This window comes from Corvus brachyrhynchos, unplaced genomic scaffold, assembly GCF_000691975.1.
Source record: "Corvus brachyrhynchos isolate BGI_N302 unplaced genomic scaffold, ASM69197v1 scaffold661, whole genome shotgun sequence".
Taxonomy (NCBI): domain Eukaryota; kingdom Metazoa; phylum Chordata; class Aves; order Passeriformes; family Corvidae; genus Corvus; species Corvus brachyrhynchos.
Window position 1 is genome coordinate 1,096,527 of NW_008236246.1, and position 6,756 is coordinate 1,103,282.

At 47.8% G+C, this 6,756-nt stretch overlaps 1 non-coding gene across 1 annotated transcript; it reads left to right on the plus strand.

The window, feature by feature from the left end:
- The first annotated feature begins 5,851 nt into the window (after window positions 1-5,851).
- On the plus strand, window positions 5,852-5,923 carry TRNAE-UUC. Its single transcript has one exon. It is a non-coding gene; the product is annotated as a tRNA-Glu (tRNA).
- Window positions 5,924-6,756: the final 833 nt, after the last annotated feature.

The following is a 6,756-nucleotide window of genomic DNA, read 5'->3' on the forward strand; positions in this document are numbered from 1 at the left end:
ACCCTTTTTCCCAGTTCAAATCTCGTGGTATCCCCTGCCCTACATGAGAAAACCCCAGGTGAAAGAGAGTAGCCAGCTGGACCCCTCCCTCTGTAGCCAGGTCTTTTGTTTTTCTTAAGCGGTCAGTAATTTGTCCCCCTGGCAACATGTATGGGGAAAATTCCTTTAGGAGAAAAAGAAAACAGAAGGAGAACTCCTAAAACCCCAACAATAGGTCAAACTACTGCCCAGATACTCCTACGAGTGTTTACATGTGGGCTCACCATGGGGAGCTCTTTGCCGCAATAAAGTGCTGGGCTGACTGAGGGGCACAGTTCACTCAGATGGGTGATGGGATCTCTGTCCTTGCAGATTTTCAAGGTTTGGCTACACAAAGCCATAGTTTACCTGATCTAGTATTGGTGATGGTCTCATTTCAAGCAAGAGTTTGGGCTAATGCCCACCAAAGGTCCTCCCAACCAGCACGTCTGTAACTCCATACCAGGGAGCTAGAGGTTTGAGCTGGGCAGACATATGTAGTGAATTCTCCAGTAATCCAGCACAGACATCTTGTATCCAGTGTCTCAAAGACCTTACTGAATGGAACCAGGCTGATCTGGGTGCAGGCATTGCTGGCTGAAGTTCTTTGGATTGTGTGCTGTGACAGTTCTCTCTATCAAATGGTCTTAGCAAGTGTGAGGAAAAGAAAAAAACATCCCTGTTCTTCATTAATCCTGTCCGTTTTGTGAAGTCGACTGATGATATTGAACAGCCCAGGACAGTCCTCTGGAAAAAGATAGTTGGAGATATTTGACCTTTTGTAAAAATACATGTTTTTAAGCACCAATCAGGAGGTTGTTGTGGGGCTTTTTTTTTATAGCAGGCATGATGTAAATTTGTATAACTAGCCAGGTGTTCTGAAATGGGGCTTTTAAAAAATCATCCTGTCCTAATTTTTTCTGCCTTACCATCTTCAGCTCCTTTGCAGAGTAAGCAGCAGTGCTATTGCGTTACTGCTTGGCAATGGCAGCAGCTGGCTGTAACCCAACCATGCAGCATGGGACACGGAAACACAGATGGAGCAGCAAATGCTCTTTGTTTCCTCTCCTGCTTTTTAAAACAGACTGTGAGTACATACTCAGGAGAGGTTTTTGCCATCTTCCTTGCTACTGTGGCTCCCTGGCTGCTGACAAAGCCATGGCATTATATAGCAGGGGTAACATCTCCCTGCAGCAAAGGAGAGCTCTGTCCTTTGAGAGGAGTGCAGCCAAGAGGGGAAGGGCATTAGATACAATGTCAACATGCCCTTGAAGGGGAAAGAAGGGTGTAGTGGGTGAAATGGCTGAACTGAGCTGAGGGCTGCCCATGCAACAAGTCCTGCTTCTCTTGTTGCTCTGAGTCCTGATTCTGTGTTCATCTGAGCTTGGGTGAACCCCATCAGCTCATTAAACTGGCACAGAACAAAACTGAGTCTTGTTTTGACTGTCAAGAACCTCTATTGGCCTGATGGATGATCTGGCAAGCACTCGGATGAGAATGAGGAGCGGAGCCACACATCAGGGTGGGCCAGGAGAAGAACAGGGAAGGAAGGTGGAGATGGGATGTCCCTTGTGAACCAGATCGACTCCGCTGTCCAGGGTAGTCCTTGTCCAAAAGCTAGACAAGACATAGGAAGGGAGGTCCATGCTGCCAGGTAACTTTCTATGAGGCTGCTGGCAGTGAAGGTCAGGAAAATCTCCCCAGCAGAGGTTTGCCTCTACTTCAAAATTCCTGCAGGATGAAAGCTCCCCAAAATAAAGTACCTATGTCCCTGACACCGAATGAGTTACATGTTCCCAAAGGACTTCTGTATCACAGCCTCCCACACTTCTGTTTCTGGTAAGCTCTGCTGCTCTCAAATCTGTGTCTGCTAAGGATTTACTGGTCAAGCTGGGCAATGGTGCTCTCTGCTCTGCAGGAGATGTTATACTCTGGAAAATATGAAACTGTCTCACCACCAGCAGCCTTGAGCTGGGGGACACCTGCCCAGAGCAGAGGACGATTGCTGAGAGGCCTGTGGCCAGGGCTTATGACACAAGACTCAGCTAGTACTGCCAGTGCACCCAAACAGTAGCATGAGCAGTGGAGACAGAGCTGTGCCACCTCCCTGTACCTCCCTGCTCCCTCTCCCACTGGGCTGCACATGCTCTTGGCCCATCTGGCCTTGCTGTGGCTGATGTTTGTGCTGCACAATGTAATACTGTAGGTACTTGGCCAGAAGTGAGTTTATTGTTTAGCCACAGACAGAATCTGTAATTCCTCAAGTTAATCCTACAGTCTGACTTTTTTTCTCACAAGCCTTGACAAATTAATTGAATCCACATTTCTGTGAATAACCTGGAAGGAAGGTTCCACAGTCAGGTCTCAAGACAAAGAAAGATGAGGATTTGTGAGATCACTTTCACCATTTCTGACCAGTGCAGAGACATTTCTGGGGGCATTTCTTTCTGGCCTTGTTGTCTCTTGGGATGATCATTCAGACATCTGTCTGAGATCCCACCAGGGTGTATTGCCTAAGTTTTCTCAGCTTCATCCCATGACTCCTGTTCTTCTTATGTAACACAAAAAAAATTTGTTTCATTTTGTTGTTTACAGGTCCTCAACTGAAATTTCTGCATGTTGTTATTTCTCATTGTATCCTTTCAATAAAATAATACAGATTTCATTTTTTAAAATTCAATCCCTTTTACCCTCAGGTATTGTTTTGAGCTCTGCCTGCACACCACCTCCTTACTAATACATGCTGAAAACAGAAATCCTATAATGAGCACTAGAAGTGGGTTATAACTCTTTATCTGTTATCCTTTCTCAGTCAAGGGTTCACAAAACTGCAGCAGGAAGTGAAGTTTCCAAACCTGTGGTTGCCAGCATTGCAATGCTGAATGTCCCCCTGTGCTGCACTAACTGTGTCAGGCAAGTTGGGTTCCTCTCAGCATCCAGGTATTCAGCTTTAGGCAAACCCCTTTGAAAGCTGTTCTTTGCTAGTTTTTTTAGCATCTTGGAGATCTACTAGGCAGATCAACTCAACAAACAGGTTCTTGTATTTTAATTTGAGTGCTGTGCACTCAGGCTGGGTGCTGACAGCTGGAACTTGTGCATCTCTGTCCATGTACCTCTGAGGCTGCTCATTGTGAACAGCTGCTGTTAGAGGAGAGAGAAAACACTTGGGATTACACCTGAGCAGTGTCTCAGGGGACCACCCCATGCAACCCACAGGTAGTCCCCCAGAACAGCACATCTGCAGGAGGCCATGGTCAGCCCCACCATGGTGGGGCTGTCTCATGGGCCGCCCAGACTGTTGAGCAGCTCACGGGGATGAGGCAGGTTTGAGATCAACCTGGAGTCAGTCTACAGGCTGGAGTCAGCATGAGGCCAGTGATGGTGACCAGGGACAGATTCAGCCCATGACAGGTCCTGTGCAGGGCTGGGCTACAAGCCCTAGGTGGGGCTGGCCTAAGGGCTTGTTAGTGCTCTTGGGGCCCAGAGAACAGCTTCACAGGCAGGTAAGATAACAGCATGAGCATGGCCAGTTTAAACGAGGCCAAAGTTCTGCCTCCCCCAGGTCCTGATCTCCAGAAGTGGTTGACAAAGGAAAACCTTCACCCTTTCCTCACATGCAATTCCTAGGCAAGCAGAAGTGGAGGGGTGTAGATGCTGGCTCTGCTGCTCATATTGACATCTCACCAGGCCTTCTGGAAGGAGAAACAGCATCCTCCAGTACTCAAACTAGAAAAGAAGCTGAGGACAGGCAGGTTGATACATGGAAGAAGCTCAAATCTCTCCACCAGCAGTGTCAAGTCCTTGGGGAGCAAATTGCCCCCTCATGTCAGAGATGGACTAAGATCATCATGTGCCAAAAAAGCTGGGTCCTCTGGCTGTCAGCCAGTCCCTGCCCATGTCTTTAGCAACCTCATGCAGGCCAGTGGGCTGTAGTTGGGATCCATGCGAGGAAACAGAATCTGCTCAAATCTACCTTGTGTAGTCAGATTCAATAGCTTGTAACCTATTCAGGATTTTCTCTGCTGGCATATGGACATGGTCTACATCACCTTCACATTTTGAAGGGTATTTTATCTTTAATTTAATATTTTAATAGCCTTTTTAATGGTGCTTTGTAGCTGTGAAAAACGAGGTTCACTCTCCTGTGAGAATTTAAAGGGTTTAATATAAAGACAATAAGAGACACATAAAAGAAAGCAAAGGGATAACGGCCGGGTGCCTTGGCGCTCTGCCAAGAACACATCTGATGCTAGAGGCGAGTCCTTTTTATACCATTTTTACTGTCTGTTCTCTATTCATATTCAAACTTTTCCAGGAACTGTTCTGCATGGCCACTGCTTGGTTCCGCCTTTTTAGAGCATGCGTAGTCTTCTGCCTTGTGGTTTTATTTCTTTTGGTTCTTGGGGTTGGGCCCGCTAGGTAAGAGTCGATGGTAGGGTGGATCTCTTAATTCTCCAGACAGTCAGGGCTGATTGCAGCTTTGGGCCTCTTTGCCCCCTTTGTTCCCTGGACAAAGTGTTGATTAGCAGCTCCTTGGGCCTCATCCTCTGTTCGCTTGGAGGTTCTCTTACTTGCTCACACTTGCTCACACTTGCTAACATTTCTTGCTAAAACAAGAGAAAACTACATCCACACAGCAAAAAAGCATTTCTAACATTATATAATATCTACCTTAATACTTTGCGAGAAGCCAATACTATAATATATGTTTATAACAGTAGCCATAGCTTTTTCTTTGTGGTGATACAACTGTTCTGAGTAATTTTAGAATCTCCATGGTTCTTACAATCATGTTATCCTTTCAGTTTACTCATTTTTTAATCAACTCTTGAGGGAGGAATTTCTTTGTTGGTGTTATTCTTCTGATGTCACCAGATTGAACATAATACTCACTGCTATGCATGACTGTTCTAATGGCCCCTCACAGAACTCAGCATTAAACCCAATTGCTTCTTTTATGTTCTCCAGCCAGCTGCTCCAAAAATCAAGCCTTTGTGGTATCTAAATGTAGCAACCGCATGATATGCTGATGTGACATTTACTCACTCGGTGTGGGGGTAATTGGAGACTTTTCATAATGATTTTCTGCCTTGGTAGCCAATCTGACCTCCTAAATACGTCACTGTCACCACCACTGGTTTTACAGTCTGTTCACTACAATAGCCCTGATTCTCTCGTTTGCCTATTTAGGTGTGAGTTTTCCACATATAGGGGTTCAGTGTTACATCTTGGAAGATTAAAATGGTTCAGGCACACTGATACCGAAGTTTCTTCAATATCCAGCATCACTCCTCCACATGCTCAATAGTCAGTTCTTCCTGCACATCCGCAGCCAGCTACTGCAGTGTTCCACCTGTTACCTGTCTTGTACCCGTGTCTGATAAGGTTGTTCTCAGTCAAAACTGGGTAGTGTAGCTTTTCTGCCTGCTTTTGTGGTTGCTCAAATTTGTTTAGGAGCACATTGGTGGCTGTTACCAAGTTTCTGTGCCTTTTTAGGCCGGAGTTCATTTGTTCATCTTCCCATTAGTAATTTCCTACTTTTTCAGTTTTGTCAACCTCCAACCTCATCTTTTAACTAAGTGAGGGAGCGGCCCTGCACCCCTCACCCCCCCTCCCTGCTCCTGACCAACGGTGCGGGCAGAGGTCAGCGAGCAGTGAATAGTGGTCAGTGGGCAGTGGGAGGCAAACGGTGGTCAGCAGGCAGGGACAACGAGCGGTGGGCAGCGCGGGCGCAGGCAGGCGGCGCAGATAAGACGCAGGGCGGGCAGGAGACGGTGCAGGAACGCAGCGATGCAGGAAGCGGCTGTTGCAAGCAGGCACCCTTACCAAGCAATCCCACATGGTCTAGCGGTTAGGATTCCTGGTTTTCACCCAGGCGGCCCGGGTTCGACTCCCGGTGTGGGAAAACGCGAGCTTTTTCTTCCGTTCGCCCTCTTGCCTTTCGGTTGTAAATTCTGCGCGACCCCTTCTACCGCTCACGGCGCGGGTGACACGAGCAACTCCCGCCCTCACCCCCGGCGCCTTACGCGAACGCACTCCCAGGTTTAGAGGGAGGAACGAACACCAGCGATAGTCGGCATTATCCCCTAGCGCAGCAGAGCCCGTCCCTCCTCCGGATCAAGCCATCCCACAAACAAGAAAACTTCTTTTTTGGAATGTGTTACTGAGAGCTTCCCCTCAGCTCCAGAGGTGAATCCAGCCAAGTGCGTAGTGACCACACCAACAGCCCTGCGGAGCTGAACGCCGACAGCCGACGGGCCAGGGCAGTGCTGTGATACGCTGGGTCTGGCAACAAGACTGGACACGCAGCTTGTGCCGCTCTTTGCTACTCCCGACCCCTCATTAGCCACCTTAGCCCTGTCCGTGAGTACTGGAAGCGTGGGGCTGCATCCTTTCTCGTACACTGCCTGGGCACCAGCCAAGGGGAAGGGGTGTGTTCGTGGAGAAGACAAAAAACCCCCATGTCTGTGTACTGCTTCCAGAGCCTGGCTCCACAGGCAAATGATAGGAGAGAAAGGCCTTAGGTAAATCCACCAACATGAGCCTATGCACATACTTCAGTCACAATCACAAGATGAGGGAGCAAGGAACATGGAGCTGGTTAGACCAGACCTGATGGCTGCCTGGAAGCCGAGGCGTAAGGGACAGACAGTGCATGGGAATAAATAGAATAAGCCTTGTTTTGTCTGTGAGAAGACTAGTAATTTTGTTTACAACCAACCTGTACAGAAACGATTA